The sequence below is a fragment of the Eumetopias jubatus genome, unplaced genomic scaffold (genome assembly GCF_037043125.1).
Source record: "Eumetopias jubatus isolate StellerSeaLion01/CBP00866 unplaced genomic scaffold, mEumJub1_p1.0 scaffold_36, whole genome shotgun sequence".
NCBI lineage: Eukaryota > Metazoa > Chordata > Mammalia > Carnivora > Otariidae > Eumetopias > Eumetopias jubatus.
The window spans coordinates 368,597-381,209 of NW_028274842.1; the positions used below are offsets into that span (position 1 = coordinate 368,597).

General features: G+C 54.1%; 1 pseudogene; it reads left to right on the forward strand.

Moving 5' to 3' along the window:
• Positions 1–3,962: 3,962 nt before the first annotated feature.
• On the forward strand, positions 3,963–6,744 carry LOC148161932 (globoside alpha-1,3-N-acetylgalactosaminyltransferase 1-like; annotated as a pseudogene).
• The last annotated feature ends 5,869 nt before the right edge of the window (positions 6,745–12,613 follow it).

Sequence of the window (12,613 nt, forward strand, 5' to 3'; positions counted from 1 at the left end):
CAGGTGCCGGGTCAACTGCCGGCTCCTGGGCTCCTGCTGAAGTCTCTGCAGGCACCACCCCTCCCTGGAGAGCTGCTGATGGAGTTGGAGCCGGCTCTAGTTCCTTAGGTCGTGGAACATCTGTGAGAGGAGAATAGCTCACCCCCGTGCCTGCTCTCCGTGGGTATTTGCAAGACAGAGCCCAGCCCAGAGCCTCCCAGAGAAGCCGCAGCCAGGAAGGAGCCCTCCCCGGGACGTCTCCCCGACTGCAGTCCACCCGCTGGGTGCTCTGCACACAGTCTTTGCTCCTGGCCCCACACCAGCCTCTCGGGGCTCCTCCCTGTGGGGCCTGCCACGACCCGTCCCCACACACCCAAAGGCACCCCGCCCCAGGCTTCTCAGCCTCGAGCTCGGTCTCCGTGGGCTCCATTCCTGGAGCACAATCCAGTCAATGACCACCAGGGACAGTGGTCTGGGTGGTGTCGGAGGCCTTCCCCCGCAATCCCCAGCACCTGCTCCTGGGGACCCCTGTGGGGTCACGCCCCACGTCCCGGAAATATCACGGCTGTCTGCCAGCCTCCTCCCGATTTCATCCGTGGTCTGCAAAGACAGGGACGGGTAGCCGGCCCAGAGGCATCACAGCCCTGCCCAGCCAGCCTCCCTGTCCCCCTGCCCTGTCCCCCTCCTGCTCCCAGATCAGACACATCTCTGCGTGCCCAGCCCTGCACGCGGTACGGTGACCCCCGCTCCAGGGCAATTGGGATAAACCCAGGGCAGAAGCTCGCATCCGCGCACACCCCGTCCCACCCAGCCACCCTTGACATTGAACAAGACCTGCCCACTGGGTATCTGACCCCTCGTCAGCCTGCTCTTGAATGGGGTTGGCCCACCCTACATGACCCCTCTTCACACACACACACACACACACACACACACACACACACACACACACACACACACACGGGTGGGGACCTGGGGCTGCACAGGTGGATTAGACCCTGTGGGGCTGGGTGGCCGGCTCTGGGACTCCTGGTGTCACCTTGTGGTCTTTCCGACCAAACGGCCAGAGGCGGTGGGGAGCCCTGAAAGGACATCTTGAGACAGCATTTGCTGGGCGCGCTTTCTTCCGTCGGCAACCTCCGGATCTGGGAACACAGCACGTGAACATCTTGGTTTCACTATGTCCAATGTAATGAGCTGGGCCGGGGGCTGTCTCTGGAATGTGGGTTCCTGGTTACCTGGGTTCCAAATTCTGATGGGCTCTGTTGTCAGGGAAGTGAGGTCACCATGGCCGGGGTCCCCTCACCCAACTTCCTCCTCAGACAAGTGCCCCAGCCGCGAGGGCCCCTCCCCCAGCTGTTCAATGCTGACCCCCCCCATGCCCCATCTATACAGTGACACCCTCACACCCCACCCCACCCACAGCCCACGGAAGGCCTGGGTGCAGCCCTTGTGTGAGGACACAGAGCTGGGTTCAGCCTGGGCTCCTGCACGTGCCCAGGGCTGTGACCCTCGACAGACTCTGTGCAGGCCCTTCTGCACTTGGGGTTTGGCCCCTTGACATGCTTCACTTAGTCGCTGAGGCAGAAATGCAGTCCTGTGCTGAGCCCTTCCTCCCAGCCTGCTGTGGCCTCGCCTGCTGTGGCCTCGGCGTGGCCGTGAGACGAGCAGGACGTGGCCGCCCTCGGTGGGAGGGGGACAATGGCAGCAGAGCCGGCACGAACCAGTCACGGACAGTCACCCCCCAAGGCGGGCGCAAGCTGCGGAGACCCCCGCCGCCCAGCAGGGCCGGCCTGCACCACCTGACCCCATGCTGCCCAGACGGGAAAGCTAAGTACATTCATGTCGGTTCATAGCACAGAGATCCTGTGGGTGGTCCTTACGTGGTAGTAGCTGACTGATGCCATTCTACTGTGTTCTCCTCGGGTGGCCCTAACCGCACCAGCGAATTGCATCGCCAACTACGTACTGGTGACTCCACGTGTCCGGCTCCCACATCTCTCTGTCCTCTGAACTCCAGCCCCCCACGTGGCATCTCCGTTTGGGGGTCCTGGGCTCCAAGCTCAGCCCCCGAGCCTGCCCGGGGCTCCCTGTCCTCGGACTGAACCTCCCTCCACGGCCTGTGCTCTCCCCCCCCTCACCCTTCCCTCCGCTTCCACCACTCTGGGGTTTTTCACAAGTGGTCTCCTCTTCCGCGGAAGCCCACCCAACTTCCCTAACTACCTCTGTGCCTCAGCTCTCTTCCGAATGTCCCTTCCTCCGAGAAGCCCTCCCTGACCCCTCCTGCTCCACCCGGCGTGAGTCAGACCTGCCGTTGTTTTGCACTCTCTCCAGACACTTTTCCCCGAGTCTGCGGTCGTGTGAAGGGCGGCTGCGCTGGTGCGAGCCTGTCCTGGCATCAGATCTCTGAAACTGAATTTGCCAGTTTGCCTCTCTCCGGCAGCTAGCACGTGCCTGGCCTGTCACGGGTGCTTGGAAATGTTGGGCAAATAAGTGGAAGACTTCCTGAGGAAGTGTAGGACGTCAGGGCCCACGGGGACTGGTGGCAGACGCGCTGTGGGACGCATACAGAAGGACGACATTGGTCCAATAGCCGTGGTCTACTTCCCAGCAGAGAAGTGTGGCAGACTCTTTCCCCCACGTAATCTGGAGGGCGTGGGCAGAATGGGTCCGGTCGGGCATCCTCCTGCCTGGCCAACACCTGCCCTCCTACCGCCTTCCTATCCCCATCTCTCCAAGATCATAAAGGCGCAGCGACCTCCCTGCAAACTCACATCACGTTGTGTGATTTTTCAGGATGCTTTATCCCCAGCCAAGGTGCTAACACCCCCGGGAATACATTCACTGAAATTTCCCCCCCTCCCCTTCCCTCTCTTCCCCTCCCTTTCTCAAACTTAGGGAAATTTAAGGTAGGCAAGGAAGGGCGGGCTGATTGAAAACTCAGCGGGTGCACGATTGCCAGATTCTTTTCCTCTCCCTGTTTCAGAGATCTCGATTTGGAGCCCACAGATTATTCTCTGTCCCTTTCTCTCTCTGTGCCTTGCATTTCCTGCTTTCTATCCCTTGCCCACCAAAGAATGTGTGAGGGGGGCTTGTTCCCTCCCGGGGGAGGGCCCCCTGGCTTTGCTGGGAAATCCCTGCTCCCACTCTGAGGTCTGGCAGGGACCAGGTTTGCTTAGAGCTGGAAGGGATTTGCATAGGTTTGAGTCTGGGTTTCTTGCAAGTGTGAAGTCCTTCTGGAAGGAGGGTGCACCTGGTGGGCCCCTGAAGGCATGGGGCGGGGGATGGTGAGGTTCCAGGTGGGGGTGGTGAGCACCAGGGCCCTTGGTGCGCTCACCCTCCTCCCAGCTCGCACATCGCCATGCTGTTCTCTTGTGTTCCCGGAGGAACGATGTCCTTGCCCTCACCCCTTGCCTGGCCCCCATCTTCTGGGAAGGGACCTGCAACACTGACGTCCTGAACGAGCAGTTCTAGCTGCAGAACGTCACCATGGGACTGTCGGTGTGTTGAGCACAGAGTGGGGGGACCCCGTCCTGGGGATTAATGCGAAAGTGCATGCATTCAGCAGTCTTACTGGGCTCTCGTGGGCCCGGTGAGGGGACAGCACCTGGCTCCCTCTCAGGAGGCTGCCCGTCACAGTGGGTGACAGCCCCCGCCTGCTGTCACTCCCCTCAGACAGACACAGCCCTGACCCCAGGCCGCTATCCTGCTGAGTCAAGGGGCAGAGCACCGCAACAATGGGGCTTCCGGGGAGCCCACCACCAGAGAAGTGGAAGGGGGTCACGTGTGCCCTGTGCATTGGTAGCGAGGAGATGCTTGTCGGGCTGGCCCCTCCTGTGTGTCTCTTAGAGGATGAGGCTCAGGAGGGCACAGCCTCAGACAGCACTCGGGTCAGACAGCACTCGGTGCCAGAGCCCAGTCCCCTGAAAGGGAGCTGAGCAGTGAGGCCCTGGGACCCCAGCGGACCCAGGAGCGCGCTGGGCATGGCTGCCGGCAAGTGGCCTGGCCCCTGGGAGCCTCTGGAAGCCGGGGCTGGCCACAGCATCGGCAGTCAGAGCTTCCTTCCTCCACAGAGCTCGCCGAGGCCCGCAGGATGGCCTGAGGCCCGTGCAACCCTTTTCCCAGGCCATCGCAAGGGAGGCCTTCAGCCCCATGTGCGGGGGGCACTAGGAAGGGCCCAGGTCGCCTCAGAGTCGTCCTCCAGGTCCTGGAGAGCAGGGACTGAAATCACCAACCAGACCCTCACGGCCCAGGGTCCGCGGCCAGAGCCAGTGGCCCTGTCCCAACGCTGCCCGCACAGGCGGGCCTCATGCGTCCCCCTCTGGGCCGGGAGCGCAGCCCCGGGGCGAGGGCAGGTGCCGGGCTTGCATGAGGGAGCCCTTGCCGGCAGCGTCCTTGAGGGAAGGGGCCGTGAAACCACACTCACAACGACTGGGCCTGGCCTTTCCCCTGCTGACCTGATCCGGGCCTGTGGGTTGTGTGCCTGTCCCCTGTTTCAAGGCAGTGGCCGCCTTCCCCGTGTGAGCCCTTGACTAAGCTGCCAGGTGTGGGGCAGGCCCAGGGAAGTAGCCTCAGTGCCTGCTCCAAAAAACCAGACTCAGAGGGCTCACCACACTTGCCTGACGTTGGGGGAGCTGCTGTCCCCACGGTGCGGAGCAGGTAGACCCCTCACAGGGGGACCAGCCATGTGAGGGCTTTGGACTGAGGGAGGGGCATATGTCGACCTGGATCCAGAAGCTTACCCCCTTGGATTCAAGGCTGGGGTCTAAGCAACCCCCCTCAACTCCCAGGGTCCTCTTTCCCCTTCCCTGTCCCCGGGCTGCACCTGATTCCCGGTCTGGGGGAGTTCAGGGTGACCCCTCCTAGGAATACCAGTGGTAGATTGAGGACCTTGTCAGCAAGAGGCCCCGTAGCCTTCACGGGGGGACCCTCCAGGGAGTGCAGCCAGCTGTGGGGACCAGCGACAGCCCACCCAAAGCAAGAGGGGCAGGTGGCTGGCCCTGCTTCTTCTAGCCGGTCTGTTGGGCCAAGGAACGAGGGCTGTGCCCAAAGGAGCTCCAGTCCTGGCAGGTGGGGAGGGGACCCGCAGGGGGGCGGCCAGGGGAGGGCACCTGCAGGGTTTGCCCGGGAGCTCAGCACGGGGCAGTGTCCCTGGCTCCAGCATGCTGACTGTGTGGCTGCATGGGTTTCCAGCCTCCCAAGCCTCGGGCTCCCGTTTGTAAGATGGGGTGCTGAGGGCCCCCATCTCTGGGAGCAGAAGGGAGGGAGGGCCCGCCGGCGGACTCTCTCAGGACAGGCCAGGAGGGTGGCTGTGGCTTAACGCAGCCCGGGGCGTGTCCCAGTGACGAAGGTGAACACGTGCACGGCCCCGAGCTCTGGGGTCCTGCCACCAGCCTCTGGTAGTGACTCTCCTCCCACCCTATCCCCCGTCCCTGTAGCTACGTGGTCTTCCTGGAGCCGTTCCTGCAGCCGGCGGAGAAGCAGTTCACAGCGGGACACAGGGTCACCTACTATGTCTTCACCGACGGGCCGGCTGCTGGGCCCGAGTGCTGCTCCCGTAGGACCAGAGAGTGCTGGTTCCAGGTCCCCGGGGCTCCCTGCTGGCAGGATGTGCCCATGCACCGCATGGAGATCAGCAACTTCTCGCATTCGCTCTTCCTTCGCAAGGTGGACTACCTGGTGTCCGTTTAGTGGACATGAAGTTGAGCGACCACGTGGGCGTGGAGAGCCTGTTCCTCCTCTTAGGCACCCTGCACCCCGGTTTCTCCAGGGTGACCTTCTAGGACTTCAGCTACGAGCGCGGACAAGGTCCCAGGGGCACACCCCAGGGACCCGGGTGACTTTTACTACGCAGGAGGCTTTTCTGGGGGTTCGGTGCCGGAGGTTCCCCGACTGACCTCAGCCTGTCACCAGGCGATGGTGGTCGACTGGGCCAATGGGATCGAGGCCCTGTGGCATGACGAGAGCCACCTGAACAGGTATCTTCTCTACCACAAGCCCACCAAGGTCTGTCCCCAGAGTACCTGTGGGACCTGCAGCTGCTGGGCTGGCCCGGGGTCATGAAGAAGCTGAGGTTTGTGGCCGTGCGCAAGAGTCACCGGGACATCCGCAACTCGTATGGGGCTGACCCCGACTCTGTCAGGTGGTGCCACGCCGAGCGGAGCTATCAGAGCAGATTCCGACCTCTGTCCCCTCAAGGGAGTCTCTGGAGCCCGGCACTGCCCACATGGCCATGTTCAGAGCCCCTAGCGCCCCCGCTCTCAGGAGGTCTGCTTGGGGGCCCAAGTTCCTCTCTTTGTGGTCGGTGTGTTTGGATCACTTCTGGGTCATTTGTAGCTGTGAAGGGGTCCAACGTGTATGTCGGATGTTTTCGGTGTCAATGCTGCAAATAACTGGAACTGCACCACAGAAACCCACATTTCAATTTATATTTGAACACCTGCAGAGATGGAGACTCCCCTTCCTTGTACTTTTCTCATATTTATATTTCAGGGCTCCCTTCTGCTGTCTGTCCGTGTTGGCCCCATCCATCAACTTCGCTGACACCCTACTACTGATCGATGCAGCTCAGCACCAGAACGGCTCTGGTGGACGGCTGACTGCATGCGCGGTCATTTACCAGTGCTCACGCTATGACAGTTATCGGCCGACTACACCTCCTCTCCACTTCAGCAGCTCATTTCATCAATAACTTATCTCATGGCCTTTTCCCTTTTATCCAGAAGACAGCAAAACAGAAACATTAAATAAAATGTTTTCACAATATTTTAAACTACTTATTTATTAGTATTGATGGCGTAACTTTCAGTGTCCTGGGTGAAAGGGGTTTTAACTTTAAAGGAAGATACAGAAATCGTAAGGTGACTGGTAGAGGAAAGAGGTGAACAGCCTTACAAAAAAGCCCATGACTGCTCACAGGCTGTAGTCACCCAGTAAAGAGAGGGCCTAAAACTTCCACTGTGGTGGCTTCTAAGTTGCTTAGATTCAGAAGACAGAAGCAGAAGATGCTGGCTGAGTTTTCTGATATCTAATAGAACCTGTTAAAAATCACTTATCCAGGGGGGCCCGGGTGGCTCAGTAAGTGAAGCGTCCAACTCTCGATTTCAGCCTGGGTCACGATCTCAGGGTCATGACACTGAGTCCACGCTTGGCGTCTGCTTAGGATTCTCTCTCCCTCTGCGTCCCGCCCACCTTTTCTCTTCCTCTCTCTCCCTCCAAAACAAAACAATCACTTGTCCAAAAAGCAGCTGAAATGATATGGTTATTTAACCGTGACATTGTTCAAGTAATTTCAAATGGTTAAAATAAACTATTAGATATTTATAATTAAAACAACAAAAATAAAACTGGATAGTGATGGGGAGGTTGTACATACTGACAAATGTTTGAAAGAGATTTACTGATAGCTTCAAAAATGGAAATACAGACTTGAAGATTTGGCAGCAAACCAGCAGACACGGCCAACTTGTACCCCAGCTCACGGGGCGCGGCCGCACCCTTCCTCACCACGGGCTCACACACAGCTTCTCTTCCGGGTGCACTCCAAATCCACACAACACCTACGACACTGAGAACATTCTTCCAGGGACCCCTGACCTCAGTAAGTGTTTCGTCTAATGATCAGAGAAGCAAATGAGCAAAATCCGAAGGAGTAAAACAAGTTCTGGGAGACACATGTGGGACAGGGCTGACAAGTAACCCAGACTCAAGATTCTAAAACAGAACCCACACTCGATCCCTTGGGGCACACCCAATGTCCTACTCTAGAAATGAGATGGAGCGGTTTCTGTGAAGGTGAGAGGGACGGGGATTCAGCTGGAAATGAAAAGCAGGTACCACCTGCAGTTCAGGGAAAGAAGACCCGTAGCATCCAGAAAAGTCTCCTTTACAAAGCAGTATACTAGCTCTGTGAGTGTAATTGTCTTCTCTGCCATGACGGGGATCCCTCTGAACCTCAAGGACCAAAGGACCACAATTACAGAGACCCCTGGGGGGTGGGCAGGAGGAGGGACAACGTGCCAGGGAGAGGAATTCGGGGACATGGGATTTAATACAAGTCTACTTCTCTGGGGCCTGGCTCCTTTAGAAAATACCTTCCAAAGATCGTTATGGGGAGAAACTAACAGAACACTCCAAACTAAGAGGAAATAAATAGGGTATCTACTTTCTTGATTAGAAACTGTTCCACACTCCTCACAAAATATACAGAGACATACATGCATAATAAAAAGTCATTTCTCTCTGAACAAGAAAGTTACTAATATATACTGAGCATCTACTAAGTGCCAGTCCTGGCCTATATATATTTGAGGTCCTGTTGGACCGTCGGTAGGGAACAGGCCCCTATTTCAAGCTTAGAGGTGCACTGCCCTGAGGTCTCACCGGGACAGGCAGGATGAACGGCACAATGCCATCAGGAGGCCCATCTGACTTCAAACCCCTCTGCTGTACAATCACATAAAATTCACCAGAGTTGATGAGTGAACACTCTGAACTGTTACACAAACATCAAACATGTTGAGTGCTGGTTGTTGTTCAGACATGTTTCTTTTTTGTGACTTGGCTGACCTAATTCTGTGAAGTCCAATTACCCTGTAGCATGCACCACCCCTCTCCTGTCCCTGACCAGATTTGTATTCCTGGCTTTCTACGGGCTGCTCCTGGCCCCACACCAACTTCCTCTTGGTCAAAAGTGGTGTCTGAACTCACTGAGTCAGATTTTCACCCTTTACCACTGGATACATGTGGCTTAGAGGCTATTCTCCCCAACTGGGAAGTTGGTTCTTGATTCTGCCCCTAGTTCAGTCAGGAATGGACCAGCACCTTGCAGGTGGTCTCTGTCCACGCTCCTGGGCCCACAGCCATGGTTCCGGCACACGTACAATCTTCTAGACCAACGGGGAGGCATGCGATTCTATTTCTAAGCTCAGCTTCACAGGAACTACCACTAGCCGCGCGCAGTACACCCAGAGACTGTGTTCAGGGCCCCTGAGACAAGCAAGGCTTTGGCTTTGCTGATGGATGTGTGTCCTGGAGGCCTTTTCAAGACCGTCTCGCTCTGACCACTCCTGAGCAGAGCAGACTAGCACATGCACGCAGTGTAGAGTGTGATTCTGTGGGACTCCTTTAGGCTGAATCTTTCCCTGGTTCTGGCAATAAAGTTTCTCACTGGGCTGCTCTGTCCTTTGTTGGTACGTATCATGGATCCTCCCTTTGAACGACGGACCACCAAGCTCTCCGCTGTTTTCACCACCTCCCGTAGGCATGAACTGGAGCAAGGTCTGCAAAGGTCTGGGCGAAGACACGGGGAATGGAAGAGGACAGCACCCAGCCTTATCTGGAGGGGCCCCTGCTTGCTTCTAAGTGGGCGCTGGGTTAGGGGAGGAGTTGTGGCAGCCCTTCCGGCCCTACAAGCTAGCCGGTGGGGCTGACAAGCTGGGGCTCCATTACTCCCAGACTGTCAAAACGGGGCAGAGCTCCTGCCTCTGAGTGGAAGCTGGTGAGCAGAAGGGAGGCCCAGTCCACCAGGCCTGGGGAAGTGGGCAGCTAATGGACACCCCTGCAGGGGGACGCCCTGGCCTTAGCCTGGCAGCAGCAGGGACATGGAGCCAGCCCCTGAATTCTTGGCTGCACTGGCAGGAGCAGAAGCTTCTTCCCCACGGAGGCAAATACCACAGAATCAGTTTGTTCTTACTGAGAGCATCTCTGAAGAATATTAATTAGTCTCAAAAGATACATAACTGAACACTTAGGGATTCTCTTCAATGAAAAGAAAAAAGTCCTCCAGTGCTTTTCAACTAGGGGTGATTTCCCCCCTGGGGGGGCACTTGGAAACTTGTGGAGACCCTGTTTGTTTTCAAACCCGCTGCTGGTATCTTGTGACCTGGGGCAGGAGTGCTGCTCAGCAGCCTACGGCAGGTAAGACCAACGGCCCCAGTGAAGAGCAACGTGGCCCAGAGTGTCAGCCGAGCTCTAGGAGAGGCTCCTGTTCCTGGGGCACAGCAGGAAGGGCCAGTCTTGGGCTGAACACCAGCTCTGCACCTCACTCACCGATGCTCCCTGCCAGTTACCTCGCCCCACTAAAGCTTCCATCTGCACGGGGGGAGAAAATCGCACTGACTTCAGACTTGCGTTGTAAAATTTAGAGGAAAATCTACTGAAGTATGCCAGTGAGAGCCGTACGCCTGGAACTCATTTAGCGACCTCTTTCTCAAGTCTGGGGGACTAGTGAAGGTAGAACGTATCTTCACCGAGCCCAGTCCAGGACACCTCTCACATAACGTCCTAACACTAAAATGGGTCTGTGCAAACCCACATCCGTGCTAGACGCATTTTCCCTTGAGCGCTCTGTTAGAAACTGTAGTCCTGCACATACCACGAGCGTTTTCTTGCTCTTCCTACTTTTCTCTGCCAGCCAATGCACCTTCAACTAATCACAGTTCAGGATCTGGAATGTGCCCCACGCAAACCCTTCACCAATGACACTTCCAACCCTTGGAGCGGCTCTCTGCCGTGGTGCTGCCAGCAGGATTCTAGGCGCCTCCACAGAAACCAAGTCACTTTCCCAAGGCTCCAAAAGACGGAGCGCTATGAAATGACTTCTGAATCATCTACTGTATCAAGAGAAGACTTACCCAGGAGACCTTTGTCTGATTACATGTACTTTGAAAGATATATCTAAATACATAAATAAATTTTGTTATGCATTACTTGCCAAAGGACCTACCACAAGGAGAATATTTTACAAACTGGTTTCAACTAAAAAGGAGAATAGGGAAATTTGTAGTGGATGTTATTTTACAGTTAAACAGTTTTTCAAACTTGATTTTTTTTCCTCTTAAAATATATGCATGTTTATACATGTGTGTGTATGCGCTTATGTGTGTTCTGATTCAAAAGTAACCGCATACGGATCGGATTCTAGATTCTCTCGGACACATACTTTGAGATGTCAGTGCCAACAGCTCTGCTCTAGGTTTGCTTTCTAACATAGAAAATAAGAAGGGAGAATCTCTAGAGACTCTTATATTTCAAACATTCTGTTTCTAAAAGTGAAAGTAATACCTAGGTTCTGTAAACTTATTAAACACTGGAAGCAATACAGTTGTCTTTCTTTAAAGAAAAAAGGACATCTTCATGTTAAATAATTATATGCTGCTTTAAAAATTTAGGGGCAGGGCGCCTGGGTGGCTCAGTTGGTTGGGCGACTGCCTTCGGCTCAGGTCATGATCCTGGAGTCCCGGGATCGAGTCCCACATCGGCCTCCCTGCTCGGCGGGGAGTCTGCTTCTCCTTCTGACCCTCTTCCCTCTCGTGCTCTCTGTCTCTCATTCTCTCTCTCTCAAAGAAATAAATAAAATCTTAAAAAAAAAATTCTTTAAAAAATTTAGGGGCAATAGACATATTACTTATTTTCGAGTACAGTTCACATTACTAACTTCGCAGTAACTGACAGAATTTAAAAAGAGAGAATGAACTGTAGCAAAATCAGAAGTATGGCCAACTTGCCATGTCTTACACACACCATATCTAATCATGTTTAACAGCAAACACTAGCTACAACTGAGGCCAGTGAAGGCTCAGCAAAAATGAATTATTAAATTGGTCTGCTTATATCCCGTTACAGACTTCTTATGAATACTTGATTTTATTTTGTATAACTGACAAGAGCTGACAGGAAAGGACAGGTTTAATGACAATCAAATGAAGATCAACTAGACTAGGTGTCCCACAGGAGAGCTGCCTCAAGTGGTGATAAAGTAACTGATGGGACACGACGAGACTGAGCACCGTAGTCTGTCATATACGGTGGTAAGTTATCCTGTAATATTAGTAGATTGTCTGCAACAGCTCATGAATCCAGTAGCTCTGAAAGAGATGGGTACAGTATATGCCCAACAAAAGAAAAATAGACATTGACTTCGCATATTTAATACCAGATCGTTTGCCATTAAACTTAATTTCTAAATCATTTATATGACTCAATGACGGCATGAAATTTTTAAGCTGGTGGGAAGATGAATAGCACCAGAGAGAGAATGTGGATGAGTACAGTGTCATTTACCTACCCCTGCCCCACTAACAGGTGAGGCCGAGCTATTGTAGTAGGTCCCAAACACTTAAACTATAAGGTCATCACTGAGGAGACAAGTGAAAAAGATATTGGCATTTATAAGAGATTGGTGAAAATTAGTTCTAAAGCATTAATTTCTCTTAATAGACTAAAAGAACTGTGTGCATTCAGGAGATATTTGATCTGAATTAAGAAACTGATGAAGCAACTGATTAATTGGAATTTAAGCCATCAGTCCCCAGATCCATCAACAGCTTCATCTGCATTCTAAACAATTAGATGCCGGCCCCACAGAAAGCCCTGTGTTAATACACAGTCAATAGGACACCACAAAGAGACTCCCTGAGCTGCAACTGTCCAAGCTCCGACACACCACACAGATTTAAGACTTTTATACTGGCTAGGGTTTGAAGATTTTTATTTTAGTAGACAATGCACTATCAGAGTCTTCTGAACTGAAACTGAAAAGTAATAATAGCAAGAGTATTGATACACAAAAAATTCTGAGTATGTGTAGTTTTGAAAATGAGACAATTAAAAAACGTAATCACTTAAAGTCACA